Genomic DNA, 19952 nt, shown 5'->3' with positions numbered 1-19952 from the left:
TGCCTTCGCGGGCGCCTCCGTGGCCATGGCCGTGATCGTCTAGTGGTTAGGACATTGCGTTGTGGCCGCAATAACCCAGGTTCGAATCCTGGTCACGGCAATTTTGAAAGTTTTGCCTTGCTGCCGTTGCAATGGCGAGTACTCGAAATGACAGTACTCTCTTGATTTTTTCACTCGTGTTCCGCAGGCCGCAGTTAGCACTACCACTTCATCCCCAACACGTAATGTCGCCTCCCAGAGCGCAGACGTCCGCTGCTCTCTGTAGTCGAAAAGGGCAGTCGTTTGAAGTGCGATGGATGAGCAGCCAGTCCCAGCAGAACAGGAAGCTGTGGCGTGCACTGTTTCTACAAATGCTAGGAACACTGGCGCACCAAGCAGCGCATGTAGCGTGGCCGAGCGCTTTAAGGCGCTGGTTTAAGGCACCAGTCTCTCTGTAGGCGCGGTTTCGAATCCCGTAGCTGCCGGGGGTTTTGATGTGATCGCGTTAACCTGCCGCTTTTCCTTCAAGTGTAACCTCCTTGAGCTCACATATGTTTGATACATGGAGCATTCTAGCTCCGCCTGACAGTTACAGCTACGATACTTTAGTGGTTAAGGAAAGCGCAGGTTCGAAACCTGGTCACGGCACGAAAACGTCTCTTGACGCTGTCTCCTTAACTGCGACAGCTACAGACAAGTGGCGTCGCTACCGTACGGCGGGCACGGCTTTTTCTTGCTGTGGATGGCCTAAAGAGACGCTTCCAGTGGGAGAGCAGTGGAAATACATGGCACGGCGATTGCCAAGATACTTCCATTTCGAAGTGATCTTTGTAGTACAAACGAAACGTTTTGCCGCTGCTGATCCAACGGTAACGTGGCCGAGCGGTCTAAGGCGCTGGTTTTAGGCACCAGTCTCTCCGGAGGCGTGGGTTCGAATCCCACCGTTGCCACTTTTTACGTCTCATTTTTGTGCCGTTGCGGTGTGTCCTCGTGGGGTAGGACGCAGCTCTTGTGACGCGCGTGTTGTGTAGGTAGCGTGGCCGAGCGGTCTAAGGCGCTGGTTTCAGGCACCATTCTCTTCGGAGGCGTGGGTTCCAATCCCACAGCTGCCGAACGTGTAATGTTTCCTGTGTCGAAGGCAGATGCACTCATTGCCCGCAAAGGAAACAACACAACAACGCGTGAGCGTCTGCTTGGTGAATTGTCGTAGAACAGTGCGTGGTGCAACGACAGGATTTGTAGGCACCTTTTGCTCTCATCATTGCTGGCGTTCGTCTCCACGAAATGCGTCCGGAGCACGCCGTTCTATAACGCGAGAGAGTGGATTTTTTACAGTTGTCGTCAGTTAACCGTGGGCGGCTGCTGCGTTCGCTGGAAAGAGCACTGCCGTCGTTGTCCGGTGTGGTCCAGTGGCTAGGATACCTGGCTCTCACCCAGGAGGCCCGGGTTCGATTCCCGGTACCGGAATTGCGCGTTTTTGTTGCTCCTCCTATGCGACTTGTCTCGACTTTGCTCGACTGACGCTACGCTGACGCGTGCAGAAAGCTACGTTAAGTATGACTCGCGGCAACACCTGACGGCGAGAGAGATGCGGCGTCTATCCACTTGTTATCGAGCCACATACCGGTACCTGTAGTCAAGAGGCTTGGAGGACTGCAAGACATTGCCACGGAGGTGAATGCAGCTAACCACTGTAGTTAGAGTCCTGACAGCGCAGGCACGTTCATTTGCTCGTATAAATGTGATGGAGACCGTGTCTGACACTGCTGTGGCGTACACCTTGGCCTAGGCTTTGCTGGGTATCGCCACTTGCATTGCAGCCAGCTGCCTTCGCGGGCGCCTCCGTGGCCATGGCCGTGATCGTCTAGTGGTTAGGACATTGCGTTGTGGCCGCAATAACCCAGGTTCGAATCCTGGTCACGGCAATTTTGAAAGTTTTGCCTTGCTGCCGTTGCAATGGCGAGTACTCGAAATGACAGTACTCTCTTGATTTTTTCACTCGTGTTCCGCAGGCCGCAGTTAGCACTACCACTTCATCCCCAACACGTAATGTCGCCTCCCAGAGCGCAGACGTCCGCTGCTCTCTGTAGTCGAAAAGGGCAGTCGTTTGAAGTGCGATGGATGAGCAGCCAGTCCCAGCAGAACAGGAAGCTGTGGCGTGCACTGTTTCTACAAATGCTAGGAACACTGGCGCACCAAGCAGCGCATGTAGCGTGGCCGAGCGCTTTAAGGCGCTGGTTTAAGGCACCAGTCTCTCTGTAGGCGCGGTTTCGAATCCCGTAGCTGCCGGGGGTTTTGATGTGATCGCGTTAACCTGCCGCTTTTCCTTCAAGTGTAACCTCCTTGAGCTCACATATGTTTGATACATGGAGCATTCTAGCTCCGCCTGACAGTTACAGCTACGATACTTTAGTGGTTAAGGAAAGCGCAGGTTCGAAACCTGGTCACGGCACGAAAACGTCTCTTGACGCTGTCTCCTTAACTGCGACAGCTACAGACAAGTGGCGTCGCTACCGTACGGCGGGCACGGCTTTTTCTTGCTGTGGATGGCCTAAAGAGACGCTTCCAGTGGGAGAGCAGTGGAAATACATGGCACGGCGATTGCCAAGATACTTCCATTTCGAAGTGATCTTTGTAGTACAAACGAAACGTTTTGCCGCTGCTGATCCAACGGTAACGTGGCCGAGCGGTCTAAGGCGCTGGTTTTAGGCACCAGTCTCTCCGGAGGCGTGGGTTCGAATCCCACCGTTGCCACTTTTTACGTCTCATTTTTGTGCCGTTGCGGTGTGTCCTCGTGGGGTAGGACGCAGCTCTTGTGACGCGCGTGTTGTGTAGGTAGCGTGGCCGAGCGGTCTAAGGCGCTGGTTTCAGGCACCATTCTCTTCGGAGGCGTGGGTTCCAATCCCACAGCTGCCGAACGTGTAATGTTTCCTGTGTCGAAGGCAGATGCACTCATTGCCCGCAAAGGAAACAGCACAACAAGGCGTGAGCGTCTGCTTGGTGAATTGTCGTAGAACAGTGCGTGGTGCAACGACAGGATTTGTAGGCACCTTTTGCTCTCATCATTGCTGGCGTTCGTCTCCACGAAATGCGTCCGGAGCACGCCGTTCTATAACGCGAGAGAGTGGATTTTTTACAGTTGTCGTCAGTTAACCGTGGGCGGCTGCTGCGTTCGCTGGAAAGAGCGCTGCCGTCGTTGTCCGGTGTGGTCCAGTGGCTAGGATACCTGGCTCTCACCCAGGAGGCCCGGGTTCGATTCCCGGTACCGGAATTGCGCGTTTTTGTTGCTCCTCCTATGCGACTTGTCTCGACTTTGCTCGACTGACGCTACGCTGACGCGTGCAGAAAGCTACGTTAAGTATGACTCGCGGCAACACCTGACGGCGAGAGAGATGCGGCGTCTATCCACTTGTTATCGAGCCACATACCGGTACCTGTAGTCAAGAGGCTTGGAGGACTGCAAGACATTGCCACGGAGGTGAATGCAGCTAACCACTGTAGTTAGAGTCCTGACAGCGCAGGCACGTTCATTTGCTCGTATACATGTGATGGAGACCGTGTCTGACACTGCTGTGGCGTACACCTTGGCCTAGGCTTTGCTGGGTATCGCCACTTGCATTGCAGCCAGCTGCCTTCGCGGGCGCCTCCGTGGCCATGGCCGTGATCGTCTAGTGGTTAGGACATTGCGTTGTGGCCGCAATAACCCAGGTTCGAATCCTGGTCACGGCAATTTTGAAAGTTTTGCCTTGCTGCCGTTGCAATGGCGAGTACTCGAAATGACAGTACTCTCTTGATTTTTTCACTCGTGTTCCGCAGGCCGCAGTTAGCACTACCACTTCATCCCCAACACGTAATGTCGCCTCCCAGAGCGCAGACGTCCGCTGCTCTCTGTAGTCGAAAAGGGCAGTCGTTTGAAGTGCGATGGATGAGCAGCCAGTCCCAGCAGAACAGGAAGCTGTGGCGTGCACTGTTTCTACAAATGCTAGGAACACTGGCGCACCAAGCAGCGCATGTAGCGTGGCCGAGCGCTTTAAGGCGCTGGTTTAAGGCACCAGTCTCTCTGTAGGCGCGGTTTCGAATCCCGTAGCTGCCGGGGGTTTTGATGTGATCGCGTTAACCTGCCGCTTTTCCTTCAAGTGTAACCTCCTTGAGCTCACATATGTTTGATACATGGAGCATTCTAGCTCCGCCTGACAGTTACAGCTACGATACTTTAGTGGTTAAGGAAAGCGCAGGTTCGAAACCTGGTCACGGCACGAAAACGTCTCTTGACGCTGTCTCCTTAACTGCGACAGCTACAGACAAGTGGCGTCGCTACCGTACGGCGGGCACGGCTTTTTCTTGCTGTGGATGGCCTAAAGAGACGCTTCCAGTGGGAGAGCAGTGGAAATACATGGCACGGCGATTGCCAAGATACTTCCATTTCGAAGTGATCTTTGTAGTACAAACGAAACGTTTTGCCGCTGCTGATCCAACGGTAACGTGGCCGAGCGGTCTAAGGCGCTGGTTTTAGGCACCAGTCTCTCCGGAGGCGTGGGTTCGAATCCCACCGTTGCCACTTTTTACGTCTCATTTTTGTGCCGTTGCGGTGTGTCCTCGTGGGGTAGGACGCAGCTCTTGTGACGCGCGTGTTGTGTAGGTAGCGTGGCCGAGCGGTCTAAGGCGCTGGTTTCAGGCACCATTCTCTTCGGAGGCGTGGGTTCCAATCCCACAGCTGCCGAACGTGTAATGTTTCCTGTGTCGAAGGCAGATGCACTCATTGCCCGCAAAGGAAACAGCACAACAAGGCGTGAGCGTCTGCTTGGTGAATTGTCGTAGAACAGTGCGTGGTGCAACGACAGGATTTGTAGGCACCTTTTGCTCTCATCATTGCTGGCGTTCGTCTCCACGAAATGCGTCCGGAGCACGCCGTTCTATAACGCGAGAGAGTGGATTTTTTACAGTTGTCGTCAGTTAACCGTGGGCGGCTGCTGCGTTCGCTGGAAAGAGCACTGCCGTCGTTGTCCGGTGTGGTCTAGTGGCTAGGATACCTGGCTCTCACCCAGGAGGCCCGGGTTCGATTCCCGGTACCGGAATTGCGCGTTTTTGTTGCTCCTCCTATGCGACTTGTCTCGACTTTGCTCGACTGACGCTACGCTGACGCGTGCAGAAAGCTACGTTAAGTATGACTCGCGGCAACACCTGACGGCGAGAGAGATGCGGCGTCTATCCACTTGTTATCGAGCCACATACCGGTACCTGTAGTCAAGAGGCTTGGAGGACTGCAAGACATTGCCACGGAGGTGAATGCAGCTAACCACTGTAGTTAGAGTCCTGACAGCGCAGGCACGTTCATTTGCTCGTATAAATGTGATGGAGACCGTGTCTGACACTGCTGTGGCGTACACCTTGGCCTAGGCTTTGCTGGGTATCGCCACTTGCATTGCAGCCAGCTGCCTTCGCGGGCGCCTCCGTGGCCATGGCCGTGATCGTCTAGTGGTTAGGACATTGCGTTGTGGCCGCAATAACCCAGGTTCGAATCCTGGTCACGGCAATTTTGAAAGTTTTGCCTTGCTGCCGTTGCAATGGCGAGTACTCGAAATGACAGTACTCTCTTGATTTTTTCACTCGTGTTCCGCAGGCCGCAGTTAGCACTACCACTTCATCCCCAACACGTAATGTCGCCTCCCAGAGCGCAGACGTCCGCTGCTCTCTGTAGTCGAAAAGGGCAGTCGTTTGAAGTGCGATGGATGAGCAGCCAGTCCCAGCAGAACAGGAAGCTGTGGCGTGCACTGTTTCTACAAATGCTAGGAACACTGGCGCACCAAGCAGCGCATGTAGCGTGGCCGAGCGCTTTAAGGCGCTGGTTTAAGGCACCAGTCTCTCTGTAGGCGCGGTTTCGAATCCCGTAGCTGCCGGGGGTTTTGATGTGATCGCGTTAACCTGCCGCTTTTCCTTCAAGTGTAACCTCCTTGAGCTCACATATGTTTGATACATGGAGCATTCTAGCTCCGCCTGACAGTTACAGCTACGATACTTTAGTGGTTAAGGAAAGCGCAGGTTCGAAACCTGGTCACGGCACGAAAACGTCTCTTGACGCTGTCTCCTTAACTGCGACAGCTACAGACAAGTGGCGTCGCTACCGTACGGCGGGCACGGCTTTTTCTTGCTGTGGATGGCCTAAAGAGACGCTTCCAGTGGGAGAGCAGTGGAAATACATGGCACGGCGATTGCCAAGATACTTCCATTTCGAAGTGATCTTTGTAGTACAAACGAAACGTTTTGCCGCTGCTGATCCAACGGTAACGTGGCCGAGCGGTCTAAGGCGCTGGTTTTAGGCACCAGTCTCTCCGGAGGCGTGGGTTCGAATCCCACCGTTGCCACTTTTTACGTCTCATTTTTGTGCCGTTGCGGTGTGTCCTCGTGGGGTAGGACGCAGCTCTTGTGACGCGCGTGTTGTGTAGGTAGCGTGGCCGAGCGGTCTAAGGCGCTGGTTTCAGGCACCATTCTCTTCGGAGGCGTGGGTTCCAATCCCACAGCTGCCGAACGTGTAATGTTTCCTGTGTCGAAGGCAGATGCACTCATTGCCCGCAAAGGAAACAGCACAACAAGGCGTGAGCGTCTGCTTGGTGAATTGTCGTAGAACAGTGCGTGGTGCAACGACAGGATTTGTAGGCACCTTTTGCTCTCATCATTGCTGGCGTTCGTCTCCACGAAATGCGTCCGGAGCACGCCGTTCTATAACGCGAGAGAGTGGATTTTTTACAGTTGTCGTCAGTTAACCGTGGGCGGCTGCTGCGTTCGCTGGAAAGAGCACTGCCGTCGTTGTCCGGTGTGGTCTAGTGGCTAGGATACCTGGCTCTCACCCAGGAGGCCCGGGTTCGATTCCCGGTACCGGAATTGCGCGTTTTTGTTGCTCCTCCTATGCGACTTGTCTCGACTTTGCTCGACTGACGCTACGCTGACGCGTGCAGAAAGCTACGTTAAGTATGACTCGCGGCAACACCTGACGGCGAGAGAGATGCGGCGTCTATCCACTTGTTATCGAGCCACATACCGGTACCTGTAGTCAAGAGGCTTGGAGGACTGCAAGACATTGCCACGGAGGTGAATGCAGCTAACCACTGTAGTTAGAGTGCTGACAGCGCAGGCACGTTCATTTGCTCGTATACATGTGATGGAGACCGTGTCTGACACTGCTGTGGCGTACACCTTGGCCTAGGCTTTGCTGGGTATCGCCACTTGCATTGCAGCCAGCTGCCTTCGCGGGCGCCTCCGTGGCCATGGCCGTGATCGTCTAGTGGTTAGGACATTGCGTTGTGGCCGCAATAACCCAGGTTCGAATCCTGGTCACGGCAATTTTGAAAGTTTTGCCTTGCTGCCGTTGCAATGGCGAGTACTCGAAATGACAGTACTCTCTTGATTTTTTCACTCGTGTTCCGCAGGCCGCAGTTAGCACTACCACTTCATCCCCAACACGTAATGTCGCCTCCCAGAGCGCAGACGTCCGCTGCTCTCTGTAGTCGAAAAGGGCAGTCGTTTGAAGTGCGATGGATGAGCAGCCAGTCCCAGCAGAACAGGAAGCTGTGGCGTGCACTGTTTCTACAAATGCTAGGAACACTGGCGCACCAAGCAGCGCATGTAGCGTGGCCGAGCGCTTTAAGGCGCTGGTTTAAGGCACCAGTCTCTCTGTAGGCGCGGTTTCGAATCCCGTAGCTGCCGGGGGTTTTGATGTGATCGCGTTAACCTGCCGCTTTTCCTTCAAGTGTAACCTCCTTGAGCTCACATATGTTTGATACATGGAGCATTCTAGCTCCGCCTGACAGTTACAGCTACGATACTTTAGTGGTTAAGGAAAGCGCAGGTTCGAAACCTGGTCACGGCACGAAAACGTCTCTTGACGCTGTCTCCTTAACTGCGACAGCTACAGACAAGTGGCGTCGCTACCGTACGGCGGGCACGGCTTTTTCTTGCTGTGGATGGCCTAAAGAGACGCTTCCAGTGGGAGAGCAGTGGAAATACATGGCACGGCGATTGCCAAGATACTTCCATTTCGAAGTGATCTTTGTAGTACAAACGAAACGTTTTGCCGCTGCTGATCCAACGGTAACGTGGCCGAGCGGTCTAAGGCGCTGGTTTTAGGCACCAGTCTCTCCGGAGGCGTGGGTTCGAATCCCACCGTTGCCACTTTTTACGTCTCATTTTTGTGCCGTTGCGGTGTGTCCTCGTGGGGTAGGACGCAGCTCTTGTGACGCGCGTGTTGTGTAGGTAGCGTGGCCGAGCGGTCTAAGGCGCTGGTTTCAGGCACCATTCTCTTCGGAGGCGTGGGTTCCAATCCCACAGCTGCCGAACGTGTAATGTTTCCTGTGTCGAAGGCAGATGCACTCATTGCCCGCAAAGGAAACAGCACAACAAGGCGTGAGCGTCTGCTTGGTGAATTGTCGTAGAACAGTGCGTGGTGCAACGACAGGATTTGTAGGCAACTTTTGCTCTCATCATTGCTGGCGTTCGTCTCCACGAAATGCGTCCGGAGCACGCCGTTCTATAACGCGAGAGAGTGGATTTTTTACAGTTGTCGTCAGTTAACCGTGGGCGGCTGCTGCGTTCGCTGGAAAGAGCACTGCCGTCGTTGTCCGGTGTGGTCTAGTGGCTACGATACCTGGCTCTCACCCAGGAGGCCCGGGTTCGATTCCCGGTACCGGAATTGCGCGTTTTTGTTGCTCCTCCTATGCGACTTGTCTCGACTTTGCTCGACTGACGCTACGCTGACGCGTGCAGAAAGCTACGTTAAGTATGACTCGCGGCAACACCTGACGGCGAGAGAGATGCGGCGTCTATCCACTTGTTATCGAGCCACATACCGGTACCTGTAGTCAAGAGGCTTGGAGGACTGCAAGACATTGCCACGGAGGTGAATGCAGCTAACCACTGTAGTTAGAGTCCTGACAGCGCAGGCACGTTCATTTGCTCGTATACATGTGATGGAGACCGTGTCTGACACTGCTGTGGCGTACACCTTGGCCTAGGCTTTGCTGGGTATCGCCACTTGCATTGCAGCCAGCTGCCTTCGCGGGCGCCTCCGTGGCCATGGCCGTGATCGTCTAGTGGTTAGGACATTGCGTTGTGGCCGCAATAACCCAGGTTCGAATCCTGGTCACGGCAATTTTGAAAGTTTTGCCTTGCTGCCGTTGCAATGGCGAGTACTCGAAATGACAGTACTCTCTTGATTTTTTCACTCGTGTTCCGCAGGCCGCAGTTAGCACTACCACTTCATCCCCAACACGTAATGTCGCCTCCCAGAGCGCAGACGTCCGCTGCTCTCTGTAGTCGAAAAGGGCAGTCGTTTGAAGTGCGATGGATGAGCAGCCAGTCCCAGCAGAACAGGAAGCTGTGGCGTGCACTGTTTCTACAAATGCTAGGAACACTGGCGCACCAAGCAGCGCATGTAGCGTGGCCGAGCGCTTTAAGGCGCTGGTTTAAGGCACCAGTCTCTCTGTAGGCGCGGTTTCGAATCCCGTAGCTGCCGGGGGTTTTGATGTGATCGCGTTAACCTGCCGCTTTTCCTTCAAGTGTAACCTCCTTGAGCTCACATATGTTTGATACATGGAGCATTCTAGCTCCGCCTGACAGTTACAGCTACGATACTTTAGTGGTTAAGGAAAGCGCAGGTTCGAAACCTGGTCACGGCACGAAAACGTCTCTTGACGCTGTCTCCTTAACTGCGACAGCTACAGACAAGTGGCGTCGCTACCGTACGGCGGGCACGGCTTTTTCTTGCTGTGGATGGCCTAAAGAGACGCTTCCAGTGGGAGAGCAGTGGAAATACATGGCACGGCGATTGCCAAGATACTTCCATTTCGAAGTGATCTTTGTAGTACAAACGAAACGTTTTGCCGCTGCTGATCCAACGGTAACGTGGCCGAGCGGTCTAAGGCGCTGGTTTTAGGCACCAGTCTCTCCGGAGGCGTGGGTTCGAATCCCACCGTTGCCACTTTTTACGTCTCATTTTTGTGCCGTTGCGGTGTGTCCTCGTGGGGTAGGACGCAGCTCTTGTGACGCGCGTGTTGTGTAGGTAGCGTGGCCGAGCGGTCTAAGGCGCTGGTTTCAGGCACCATTCTCTTCGGAGGCGTGGGTTCCAATCCCACAGCTGCCGAACGTGTAATGTTTCCTGTGTCGAAGGCAGATGCACTCATTGCCCGCAAAGGAAACAGCACAACAAGGCGTGAGCGTCTGCTTGGTGAATTGTCGTAGAACAGTGCGTGGTGCAACGACAGGATTTGTAGGCACCTTTTGCTCTCATCATTGCTGGCGTTCGTCTCCACGAAATGCGTCCGGAGCACGCCGTTCTATAACGCGAGAGAGTGGATTTTTTACAGTTGTCGTCAGTTAACCGTGGGCGGCTGCTGCGTTCGCTGGAAAGAGCACTGCCGTCGTTGTCCGGTGTGGTCTAGTGGCTAGGATACCTGGCTCTCACCCAGGAGGCCCGGGTTCGATTCCCGGTACCGGAATTGCGCGTTTTTGTTGCTCCTCCTATGCGACTTGTCTCGACTTTGCTCGACTGACGCTACGCTGACGCGTGCAGAAAGCTACGTTAAGTATGACTCGCGGCAACACCTGACGGCGAGAGAGATGCGGCGTCTATCCACTTGTTATCGAGCCACATACCGGTACCTGTAGTCAAGAGGCTTGGAGGACTGCAAGACATTGCCACGGAGGTGAATGCAGCTAACCACTGTAGTTAGAGTCCTGACAGCGCAGGCACGTTCATTTGCTCGTATACATGTGATGGAGACCGTGTCTGACACTGCTGTGGCGTACACCTTGGCCTAGGCTTTGCTGGGTATCGCCACTTGCATTGCAGCCAGCTGCCTTCGCGGGCGCCTCCGTGGCCATGGCCGTGATCGTCTAGTGGTTAGGACATTGCGTTGTGGCCGCAATAACCCAGGTTCGAATCCTGGTCACGGCAATTTTGAAAGTTTTGCCTTGCTGCCGTTGCAATGGCGAGTACTCGAAATGACAGTACTCTCTTGATTTTTTCACTCGTGTTCCGCAGGCCGCAGTTAGCACTACCACTTCATCCCCAACACGTAATGTCGCCTCCCAGAGCGCAGACGTCCGCTGCTCTCTGTAGTCGAAAAGGGCAGTCGTTTGAAGTGCGATGGATGAGCAGCCAGTCCCAGCAGAACAGGAAGCTGTGGCGTGCACTGTTTCTACAAATGCTAGGAACACTGGCGCACCAAGCAGCGCATGTAGCGTGGCCGAGCGCTTTAAGGCGCTGGTTTAAGGCACCAGTCTCTCTGTAGGCGCGGTTTCGAATCCCGTAGCTGCCGGGGGTTTTGATGTGATCGCGTTAACCTGCCGCTTTTCCTTCAAGTGTAACCTCCTTGAGCTCACATATGTTTGATACATGGAGCATTCTAGCTCCGCCTGACAGTTACAGCTACGATACTTTAGTGGTTAAGGAAAGCGCAGGTTCGAAACCTGGTCACAGCACGAAAACGTCTCTTGACGCTGTCTCCTTAACTGCGACAGCTACAGACAAGTGGCGTCGCTACCGTACGGCGGGCACGGCTTTTTCTTGCTGTGGATGGCCTAAAGAGACGCTTCCAGTGGGAGAGCAGTGGAAATACATGGCACGGCGATTGCCAAGATACTTCCATTTCGAAGTGATCTTTGTAGTACAAACGAAACGTTTTGCCGCTGCTGATCCAACGGTAACGTGGCCGAGCGGTCTAAGGCGCTGGTTTTAGGCACCAGTCTCTCCGGAGGCGTGGGTTCGAATCCCACCGTTGCCACTTTTTACGTCTCATTTTTGTGCCGTTGCGGTGTGTCCTCGTGGGGTAGGACGCAGCTCTTGTGACGCGCGTGTTGTGTAGGTAGCGTGGCCGAGCGGTCTAAGGCGCTGGTTTCAGGCACCATTCTCTTCGGAGGCGTGGGTTCCAATCCCACAGCTGCCGAACGTGTAATGTTTCCTGTGTCGAAGGCAGATGCACTCATTGCCCGCAAAGGAAACAGCACAACAAGGCGTGAGCGTCTGCTTGGTGAATTGTCGTAGAACAGTGCGTGGTGCAACGACAGGATTTGTAGGCACCTTTTGCTCTCATCATTGCTGGCGTTCGTCTCCACGAAATGCGTCCGGAGCACGCCGTTCTATAACGCGAGAGAGTGGATTTTTTACAGTTGTCGTCAGTTAACCGTGGGCGGCTGCTGCGTTCGCTGGAAAGAGCACTGCCGTCGTTGTCCGGTGTGGTCTAGTGGCTAGGATACCTGGCTCTCACCCAGGAGGCCCGGGTTCGATTCCCGGTACCGGAATTGCGCGTTTTTGTTGCTCCTCCTATGCGACTTGTCTCGACTTTGCTCGACTGACGCTACGCTGACGCGTGCAGAAAGCTACGTTAAGTATGACTCGCGGCAACACCTGACGGCGAGAGAGATGCGGCGTCTATCCACTTGTTATCGAGCCACATACCGGTACCTGTAGTCAAGAGGCTTGGAGGACTGCAAGACATTGCCACGGAGGTGAATGCAGCTAACCACTGTAGTTAGAGTCCTGACAGCGCAGGCACGTTCATTTGCTCGTATACATGTGATGGAGACCGTGTCTGACACTGCTGTGGCGTACACCTTGGCCTAGGCTTTGCTGGGTATCGCCACTTGCATTGCAGCCAGCTGCCTTCGCGGGCGCCTCCGTGGCCATGGCCGTGATCGTCTAGTGGTTAGGACATTGCGTTGTGGCCGCAATAACCCAGGTTCGAATCCTGGTCACGGCAATTTTGAAAGTTTTGCCTTGCTGCCGTTGCAATGGCGAGTACTCGAAATGACAGTACTCTCTTGATTTTTTCACTCGTGTTCCGCAGGCCGCAGTTAGCACTACCACTTCATCCCCAACACGTAATGTCGCCTCCCAGAGCGCAGACGTCCGCTGCTCTCTGTAGTCGAAAAGGGCAGTCGTTTGAAGTGCGATGGATGAGCAGCCAGTCCCAGCAGAACAGGAAGCTGTGGCGTGCACTGTTTCTACAAATGCTAGGAACACTGGCGCACCAAGCAGCGCATGTAGCGTGGCCGAGCGCTTTAAGGCGCTGGTTTAAGGCACCAGTCTCTCTGTAGGCGCGGTTTCGAATCCCGTAGCTGCCGGGGGTTTTGATGTGATCGCGTTAACCTGCCGCTTTTCCTTCAAGTGTAACCTCCTTGAGCTCACATATGTTTGATACATGGAGCATTCTAGCTCCGCCTGACAGTTACAGCTACGATACTTTAGTGGTTAAGGAAAGCGCAGGTTCGAAACCTGGTCACAGCACGAAAACGTCTCTTGACGCTGTCTCCTTAACTGCGACAGCTACAGACAAGTGGCGTCGCTACCGTACGGCGGGCACGGCTTTTTCTTGCTGTGGATGGCCTAAAGAGACGCTTCCAGTGGGAGAGCAGTGGAAATACATGGCACGGCGATTGCCAAGATACTTCCATTTCGAAGTGATCTTTGTAGTACAAACGAAACGTTTTGCCGCTGCTGATCCAACGGTAACGTGGCCGAGCGGTCTAAGGCGCTGGTTTTAGGCACCAGTCTCTCCGGAGGCGTGGGTTCGAATCCCACCGTTGCCACTTTTTACGTCTCATTTTTGTGCCGTTGCGGTGTGTCCTCGTGGGGTAGGACGCAGCTCTTGTGACGCGCGTGTTGTGTAGGTAGCGTGGCCGAGCGGTCTAAGGCGCTGGTTTCAGGCACCATTCTCTTCGGAGGCGTGGGTTCCAATCCCACAGCTGCCGAACGTGTAATGTTTCCTGTGTCGAAGGCAGATGCACTCATTGCCCGCAAAGGAAACAGCACAACAAGGCGTGAGCGTCTGCTTGGTGAATTGTCGTAGAACAGTGCGTGGTGCAACGACAGGATTTGTAGGCACCTTTTGCTCTCATCATTGCTGGCGTTCGTCTCCACGAAATGCGTCCGGAGCACGCCGTTCTATAACGCGAGAGAGTGGATTTTTTACAGTTGTCGTCAGTTAACCGTGGGCGGCTGCTGCGTTCGCTGGAAAGAGCACTGCCGTCGTTGTCCGGTGTGGTCTAGTGGCTAGGATACCTGGCTCTCACCCAGGAGGCCCGGGTTCGATTCCCGGTACCGGAATTGCGCGTTTTTGTTGCTCCTCCTATGCGACTTGTCTCGACTTTGCTCGACTGACGCTACGCTGACGCGTGCAGAAAGCTACGTTAAGTATGACTCGCGGCAACACCTGACGGCGAGAGAGATGCGGCGTCTATCCACTTGTTATCGAGCCACATACCGGTACCTGTAGTCAAGAGGCTTGGAGGACTGCAAGACATTGCCACGGAGGTGAATGCAGCTAACCACTGTAGTTAGAGTCCTGACAGCGCAGGCACGTTCATTTGCTCGTATACATGTGATGGAGACCGTGTCTGACACTGCTGTGGCGTACACCTTGGCCTAGGCTTTGCTGGGTATCGCCACTTGCATTGCAGCCAGCTGCCTTCGCGGGCGCCTCCGTGGCCATGGCCGTGATCGTCTAGTGGTTAGGACATTGCGTTGTGGCCGCAATAACCCAGGTTCGAATCCTGGTCACGGCAATTTTGAAAGTTTTGCCTTGCTGCCGTTGCAATGGCGAGTACTCGAAATGACAGTACTCTCTTGATTTTTTCACTCGTGTTCCGCAGGCCGCAGTTAGCACTACCACTTCATCCCCAACACGTAATGTCGCCTCCCAGAGCGCAGACGTCCGCTGCTCTCTGTAGTCGAAAAGGGCAGTCGTTTGAAGTGCGATGGATGAGCAGCCAGTCCCAGCAGAACAGGAAGCTGTGGCGTGCACTGTTTCTACAAATGCTAGGAACACTGGCGCACCAAGCAGCGCATGTAGCGTGGCCGAGCGCTTTAAGGCGCTGGTTTAAGGCACCAGTCTCTCTGTAGGCGCGGTTTCGAATCCCGTAGCTGCCGGGGGTTTTGATGTGATCGCGTTAACCTGCCGCTTTTCCTTCAAGTGTAACCTCCTTGAGCTCACATATGTTTGATACATGGAGCATTCTAGCTCCGCCTGACAGTTACAGCTACGATACTTTAGTGGTTAAGGAAAGCGCAGGTTCGAAACCTGGTCACGGCACGAAAACGTCTCTTGACGCTGTCTCCTTAACTGCGACAGCTACAGACAAGTGGCGTCGCTACCGTACGGCGGGCACGGCTTTTTCTTGCTGTGGATGGCCTAAAGAGACGCTTCCAGTGGGAGAGCAGTGGAAATACATGGCACGGCGATTGCCAAGATACTTCCATTTCGAAGTGATCTTTGTAGTACAAACGAAACGTTTTGCCGCTGCTGATCCAACGGTAACGTGGCCGAGCGGTCTAAGGCGCTGGTTTTAGGCACCAGTCTCTCCGGAGGCGTGGGTTCGAATCCCACCGTTGCCACTTTTTACGTCTCATTTTTGTGCCGTTGCGGTGTGTCCTCGTGGGGTAGGACGCAGCTCTTGTGACGCGCGTGTTGTGTAGGTAGCGTGGCCGAGCGGTCTAAGGCGCTGGTTTCAGGCACCATTCTCTTCGGAGGCGTGGGTTCCAATCCCACAGCTGCCGAACGTGTAATGTTTCCTGTGTCGAAGGCAGATGCACTCATTGCCCGCAAAGGAAACAGCACAACAAGGCGTGAGCGTCTGCTTGGTGAATTGTCGTAGAACAGTGCGTGGTGCAACGACAGGATTTGTAGGCACCTTTTGCTCTCATCATTGCTGGCGTTCGTCTCCACGAAATGCGTCCGGAGCACGCCGTTCTATAACGCGAGAGAGTGGATTTTTTACAGTTGTCGTCAGTTAACCGTGGGCGGCTGCTGCGTTCGCTGGAAAGAGCACTGCCGTCGTTGTCCGGTGTGGTCCAGTGGCTAGGATACCTGGCTCTCACCCAGGAGGCCCGGGTTCGATTCCCGGTACCGGAATTGCGCGTTTTTGTTGCTCCTCCTATGCGACTTGTCTCGACTTTGCTCGACTGACGCTACGCTGACGCGTGCAGAAAGCTACGTTAAGTATGACTCGCGGCAACACCTGACGGCGAGAGAGATGCGGCGTCTATCCACTTGTTATCGACCACATACCGGTACCTGTAGTCAAGAGGCTTGGAGGACTGCAAGACATTGCCACGGAGGTGAATGCAGCTAACCACTGTAGTTAGAGTCCTGACAGCGCAGGCACGTTCATTTGCTCGTATACATGTGATGGAGACCGTGTCTGACACTGCTGTGGCGTACACCTTGGCCTAGGCTTTGCTGGGTATCGCCACTTGCATTGCAGCCAGCTGCCTCCGTGGGCGCCTCCGTGGCCATGGCCGTGATCGTCTAGTGGTTAGGACATTGCGTTGTGGCCGCAATAACCCAGGTTCGAATCCTGGTCACGGCAATTTTGAAAGTTTTGCCTTGCTGCCGTTGCAATGGCGAGTACTCGAAATGACAGTACTCTCTTGATTTTTTCACTCGTGTTCCGCAGGCCGCAGTTAGCACTACCACTTCATCCCCAACACGTAATGTCGCCTCCCAGAGCGCAGACGTCCGCTGCTCTCTGTAGTCGAAAAGGGCAGTCGTTTGAAGTGCGATGGATGAGCAGCCAGTCCCAGCAGAACAGGAAGCTGTGGCGTGCACTGTTTCTACAAATGCTAGGAACACTGGCGCACCAAGCAGCGCATGTAGCGTGGCCGAGCGCTTTAAGGCGCTGGTTTAAGGCACCAGTCTCTCTGTAGGCGCGGTTTCGAATCCCGTAGCTGCCGGGGGTTTTGATGTGATCGCGTTAACCTGCCGCTTTTCCTTCAAGTGTAACCTCCTTGAGCTCACATATGTTTGATACATGGAGCATTCTAGCTCCGCCTGACAGTTACAGCTACGATACTTTAGTGGTTAAGGAAAGCGCAGGTTCGAAACCTGGTCACGGCACGAAAACGTCTCTTGACGCTGTCTCCTTAACTGCGACAGCTACAGACAAGTGGCGTCGCTACCGTACGGCGGGCACGGCTTTTTCTTGCTGTGGATGGCCTAAAGAGACGCTTCCAGTGGGAGAGCAGTGGAAATACATGGCACGGCGATTGCCAAGATACTTCCATTTCGAAGTGATCTTTGTAGTACAAACGAAACGTTTTGCCGCTGCTGATCCAACGGTAACGTGGCCGAGCGGTCTAAGGCGCTGGTTTTAGGCACCAGTCTCTCCGGAGGCGTGGGTTCGAATCCCACCGTTGCCACTTTTTACGTCTCATTTTTGTGCCGTTGCGGTGTGTCCTCGTGGGGTAGGACGCAGCTCTTGTGACGCGCGTGTTGTGTAGGTAGCGTGGCCGAGCGGTCTAAGGCGCTGGTTTCAGGCACCATTCTCTTCGGAGGCGTGGGTTCCAATCCCACAGCTGCCGAACGTGTAATGTTTCCTGTGTCGAAGGCAGATGCACTCATTGCCCGCAAAGGAAACAGCACAACAAGGCGTGAGCGTCTGCTTGGTGAATTGTCGTAGAACAGTGCGTGGTGCAACGACAGGATTTGTAGGCACCTTTTGCTCTCATCATTGCTGGCGTTCGTCTCCACGAAATGCGTCCGGAGCACGCCGTTCTATAACGCGAGAGAGTGGATTTTTTACAGTTGTCGTCAGTTAACCGTGGGCGGCTGCTGCGTTCGCTGGAAAGAGCACTGCCGTCGTTGTCCGGTGTGGTCTAGTGGCTGGGATACCTGGCTCTCACCCAGGAGGCCCGGGTTCGATTCCCGGTACCGGAATTGCGCGTTTTTGTTGCTCCTCCTATGCGACTTGTCTCGACTTTGCTCGACTGACGCTACGCTGACGCGTGCAGAAAGCTACGTTAAGTATGACTCGCGGCAACACCTGACGGCGAGAGAGATGCGGCGTCTATCCACTTGTTATCGAGCCACATACCGGTACCTGTAGTCAAGAGGCTTGGAGGACTGCAAGACATTGCCACGGAGGTGAATGCAGCTAACCACTGTAGTTAGAGTCCTGACAGCGCAGGCACGTTCATTTGCTCGTATACATGTGATGGAGACCGTGTCTGACACTGCTGTGGCGTACACCTTGGCCTAGGCTTTGCTGGGTATCGCCACTTGCATTGCAGCCAGCTGCCTTCGCGGGCGCCTCCGTGGCCATGGCCGTGATCGTCTAGTGGTTAGGACATTGCGTTGTGGCCGCAATAACCCAGGTTCGAATCCTGGTCACGGCAATTTTGAAAGTTTTGCCTTGCTGCCGTTGCAATGGCGAGTACTCGAAATGACAGTACTCTCTTGATTTTTTCACTCGTGTTCCGCAGGCCGCAGTTAGCACTACCACTTCATCCCCAACACGTAATGTCGCCTCCCAGAGCGCAGACGTCCGCTGCTCTCTGTAGTCGAAAAGGGCAGTCGTTTGAAGTGCGATGGATGAGCAGCCAGTCCCAGCAGAACAGGAAGCTGTGGCGTGCACTGTTTCTACAAATGCTAGGAACACTGGCGCACCAAGCAGCGCATGTAGCGTGGCCGAGCGCTTTAAGGCGCTGGTTTAAGGCACCAGTCTCTCTGTAGGCGCGGTTTCGAATCCCGTAGCTGCCGGGGGTTTTGATGTGATCGCGTTAACCTGCCGCTTTTCCTTCAAGTGTAACCTCCTTGAGCTCACATATGTTTGATACATGGAGCATTCTAGCTCCGCCTGACAGTTACAGCTACGATACTTTAGTGGTTAAGGAAAGCGCAGGTTCGAAACCTGGTCACGGCACGAAAACGTCTCTTGACGCTGTCTCCTTAACTGCGACAGCTACAGACAAGTGGCGTCGCTACCGTACGGCGGGCACGGCTTTTTCTTGCTGTGGATGGCCTAAAGAGACGCTTCCAGTGGGAGAGCAGTGGAAATACATGGCACGGCGATTGCCAAGATACTTCCATTTCGAAGTGATCTTTGTAGTACAAACGAAACGTTTTGCCGCTGCTGATCCAACGGTAACGTGGCCGAGCGGTCTAAGGCGCTGGTTTTAGGCACCAGTCTCTCCGGAGGCGTGGGTTCGAATCCCACCGTTGCCACTTTTTACGTCTCATTTTTGTGCCGTTGCGGTGTGTCCTCGTGGGGTAGGACGCAGCTCTTGTGACGCGCGTGTTGTGTAGGTAGCGTGGCCGAGCGGTCTAAGGCGCTGGTTTCAGGCACCATTCTCTTCGGAGGCGTGGGTTCCAATCCCACAGCTGCCGAACGTGTAATGTTTCCTGTGTCGAAGGCAGATGCACTCATTGCCCGCAAAGGAAACAGCACAACAAGGCGTGAGCGTCTGCTTGGTGAATTGTCGTAGAACAGTGCGTGGTGCAACGACAGGATTTGTAGGCACCTTTTGCTCTCATCATTGCTGGCGTTCGTCTCCACGAAATGCGTCCGGAGCACGCCGTTCTATAACGCGAGAGAGTGGATTTTTTACAGTTGTCGTCAGTTAACCGTGGGCGGCTGCTGCGTTCGCTGGAAAGAGCACTGCCGTCGTTGTCCGGTGTGGTCTAGTGGCTGGGATACCTGGCTCTCACCCAGGAGGCCCGGGTTCGATTCCCGGTACCGGAATTGCGCGTTTTTGTTGCTCCTCCTATGCGACTTGTCTCGACTTTGCTCGACTGACGCTACGCTGACGCGTGCAGAAAGCTACGTTAAGTATGACTCGCGGCAACACCTGACGGCGAGAGAGATGCGGCGTCTATCCACTTGTTATCGAGCCACATACCGGTACCTGTAGTCAAGAGGCTTGGAGGACTGCAAGACATTGCCACGGAGGTGAATGCAGCTAACCACTGTAGTTAGAGTCCTGACAGCGCAGGCACGTTCATTTGCTCGTATACATGTGATGGAGACCGTGTCTGACACTGCTGTGGCGTACACCTTGGCCTAGGCTTTGCTGGGTATCGCCACTTGCATTGCAGCCAGCTGCCTTCGCGGGCGCCTCCGTGGCCATGGCCGTGATCGTCTAGTGGTTAGGACATTGCGTTGTGGCCGCAATAACCCAGGTTCGAATCCTGGTCACGGCAATTTTGAAA

At 54.4% G+C, this 19952-nt stretch overlaps 34 non-coding genes across 34 annotated transcripts; all 34 read left to right on the top strand.

The window, feature by feature from the left end:
• Positions 1–28: 28 nt before the first annotated feature.
• Positions 29–100, top strand: Trnah-gug. Its single transcript has one exon. It is a non-coding gene; the product is annotated as a tRNA-His (tRNA).
• Positions 101–847: 747 nt separating this feature from the next.
• On the top strand, positions 848–929 carry Trnal-uag. The gene has a single exon. It is a non-coding gene; the product is annotated as a tRNA-Leu (tRNA).
• A 445-nt stretch (positions 930–1374) lies between these two features.
• On the top strand, positions 1375–1446 carry Trnae-cuc. Its single transcript has one exon. It is a non-coding gene; the product is annotated as a tRNA-Glu (tRNA).
• Positions 1447–1832: 386 nt separating this feature from the next.
• Trnah-gug lies at positions 1833–1904 on the top strand. The gene has a single exon. It is a non-coding gene; the product is annotated as a tRNA-His (tRNA).
• Positions 1905–2651: 747 nt separating this feature from the next.
• Trnal-uag lies at positions 2652–2733 on the top strand. The gene has a single exon. It is a non-coding gene; the product is annotated as a tRNA-Leu (tRNA).
• Positions 2734–3178: 445 nt separating this feature from the next.
• Positions 3179–3250, top strand: Trnae-cuc. Its single transcript has one exon. It is a non-coding gene; the product is annotated as a tRNA-Glu (tRNA).
• Positions 3251–3636: 386 nt separating this feature from the next.
• Trnah-gug lies at positions 3637–3708 on the top strand. Its single transcript has one exon. It is a non-coding gene; the product is annotated as a tRNA-His (tRNA).
• A 747-nt stretch (positions 3709–4455) lies between these two features.
• Positions 4456–4537, top strand: Trnal-uag. Its single transcript has one exon. It is a non-coding gene; the product is annotated as a tRNA-Leu (tRNA).
• A 445-nt stretch (positions 4538–4982) lies between these two features.
• Trnae-cuc lies at positions 4983–5054 on the top strand. The gene has a single exon. It is a non-coding gene; the product is annotated as a tRNA-Glu (tRNA).
• A 386-nt stretch (positions 5055–5440) lies between these two features.
• Positions 5441–5512, top strand: Trnah-gug. Its single transcript has one exon. It is a non-coding gene; the product is annotated as a tRNA-His (tRNA).
• A 747-nt stretch (positions 5513–6259) lies between these two features.
• On the top strand, positions 6260–6341 carry Trnal-uag. Its single transcript has one exon. It is a non-coding gene; the product is annotated as a tRNA-Leu (tRNA).
• Positions 6342–6786: 445 nt separating this feature from the next.
• Positions 6787–6858, top strand: Trnae-cuc. The gene has a single exon. It is a non-coding gene; the product is annotated as a tRNA-Glu (tRNA).
• Positions 6859–7244: 386 nt separating this feature from the next.
• Positions 7245–7316, top strand: Trnah-gug. Its single transcript has one exon. It is a non-coding gene; the product is annotated as a tRNA-His (tRNA).
• Positions 7317–8063: 747 nt separating this feature from the next.
• Positions 8064–8145, top strand: Trnal-uag. Its single transcript has one exon. It is a non-coding gene; the product is annotated as a tRNA-Leu (tRNA).
• A 445-nt stretch (positions 8146–8590) lies between these two features.
• On the top strand, positions 8591–8662 carry Trnae-cuc. Its single transcript has one exon. It is a non-coding gene; the product is annotated as a tRNA-Glu (tRNA).
• Positions 8663–9048: 386 nt separating this feature from the next.
• Trnah-gug lies at positions 9049–9120 on the top strand. Its single transcript has one exon. It is a non-coding gene; the product is annotated as a tRNA-His (tRNA).
• Positions 9121–9867: 747 nt separating this feature from the next.
• On the top strand, positions 9868–9949 carry Trnal-uag. Its single transcript has one exon. It is a non-coding gene; the product is annotated as a tRNA-Leu (tRNA).
• Positions 9950–10394: 445 nt separating this feature from the next.
• On the top strand, positions 10395–10466 carry Trnae-cuc. The gene has a single exon. It is a non-coding gene; the product is annotated as a tRNA-Glu (tRNA).
• Positions 10467–10852: 386 nt separating this feature from the next.
• Trnah-gug lies at positions 10853–10924 on the top strand. Its single transcript has one exon. It is a non-coding gene; the product is annotated as a tRNA-His (tRNA).
• A 747-nt stretch (positions 10925–11671) lies between these two features.
• Positions 11672–11753, top strand: Trnal-uag. The gene has a single exon. It is a non-coding gene; the product is annotated as a tRNA-Leu (tRNA).
• Positions 11754–12198: 445 nt separating this feature from the next.
• Positions 12199–12270, top strand: Trnae-cuc. Its single transcript has one exon. It is a non-coding gene; the product is annotated as a tRNA-Glu (tRNA).
• Positions 12271–12656: 386 nt separating this feature from the next.
• On the top strand, positions 12657–12728 carry Trnah-gug. Its single transcript has one exon. It is a non-coding gene; the product is annotated as a tRNA-His (tRNA).
• A 747-nt stretch (positions 12729–13475) lies between these two features.
• Trnal-uag lies at positions 13476–13557 on the top strand. Its single transcript has one exon. It is a non-coding gene; the product is annotated as a tRNA-Leu (tRNA).
• A 445-nt stretch (positions 13558–14002) lies between these two features.
• Positions 14003–14074, top strand: Trnae-cuc. The gene has a single exon. It is a non-coding gene; the product is annotated as a tRNA-Glu (tRNA).
• A 386-nt stretch (positions 14075–14460) lies between these two features.
• On the top strand, positions 14461–14532 carry Trnah-gug. Its single transcript has one exon. It is a non-coding gene; the product is annotated as a tRNA-His (tRNA).
• A 747-nt stretch (positions 14533–15279) lies between these two features.
• On the top strand, positions 15280–15361 carry Trnal-uag. Its single transcript has one exon. It is a non-coding gene; the product is annotated as a tRNA-Leu (tRNA).
• A 445-nt stretch (positions 15362–15806) lies between these two features.
• Positions 15807–15878, top strand: Trnae-cuc. Its single transcript has one exon. It is a non-coding gene; the product is annotated as a tRNA-Glu (tRNA).
• Positions 15879–16263: 385 nt separating this feature from the next.
• Trnah-gug lies at positions 16264–16335 on the top strand. Its single transcript has one exon. It is a non-coding gene; the product is annotated as a tRNA-His (tRNA).
• Positions 16336–17082: 747 nt separating this feature from the next.
• Trnal-uag lies at positions 17083–17164 on the top strand. The gene has a single exon. It is a non-coding gene; the product is annotated as a tRNA-Leu (tRNA).
• A 445-nt stretch (positions 17165–17609) lies between these two features.
• Positions 17610–17681, top strand: Trnae-cuc. The gene has a single exon. It is a non-coding gene; the product is annotated as a tRNA-Glu (tRNA).
• A 386-nt stretch (positions 17682–18067) lies between these two features.
• Trnah-gug lies at positions 18068–18139 on the top strand. Its single transcript has one exon. It is a non-coding gene; the product is annotated as a tRNA-His (tRNA).
• Positions 18140–18886: 747 nt separating this feature from the next.
• On the top strand, positions 18887–18968 carry Trnal-uag. Its single transcript has one exon. It is a non-coding gene; the product is annotated as a tRNA-Leu (tRNA).
• A 445-nt stretch (positions 18969–19413) lies between these two features.
• On the top strand, positions 19414–19485 carry Trnae-cuc. Its single transcript has one exon. It is a non-coding gene; the product is annotated as a tRNA-Glu (tRNA).
• Positions 19486–19871: 386 nt separating this feature from the next.
• On the top strand, positions 19872–19943 carry Trnah-gug. Its single transcript has one exon. It is a non-coding gene; the product is annotated as a tRNA-His (tRNA).
• Positions 19944–19952: the final 9 nt, after the last annotated feature.

Source organism: Schistocerca piceifrons, unplaced genomic scaffold, assembly GCF_021461385.2.
Source record: "Schistocerca piceifrons isolate TAMUIC-IGC-003096 unplaced genomic scaffold, iqSchPice1.1 HiC_scaffold_690, whole genome shotgun sequence".
Classification (NCBI taxonomy): Eukaryota; Metazoa; Arthropoda; class Insecta; order Orthoptera; family Acrididae; genus Schistocerca; species Schistocerca piceifrons.
Note: the sequence above shows the minus strand (reverse complement) of the source record. Positions and strands in the feature narration are given on the sequence as shown.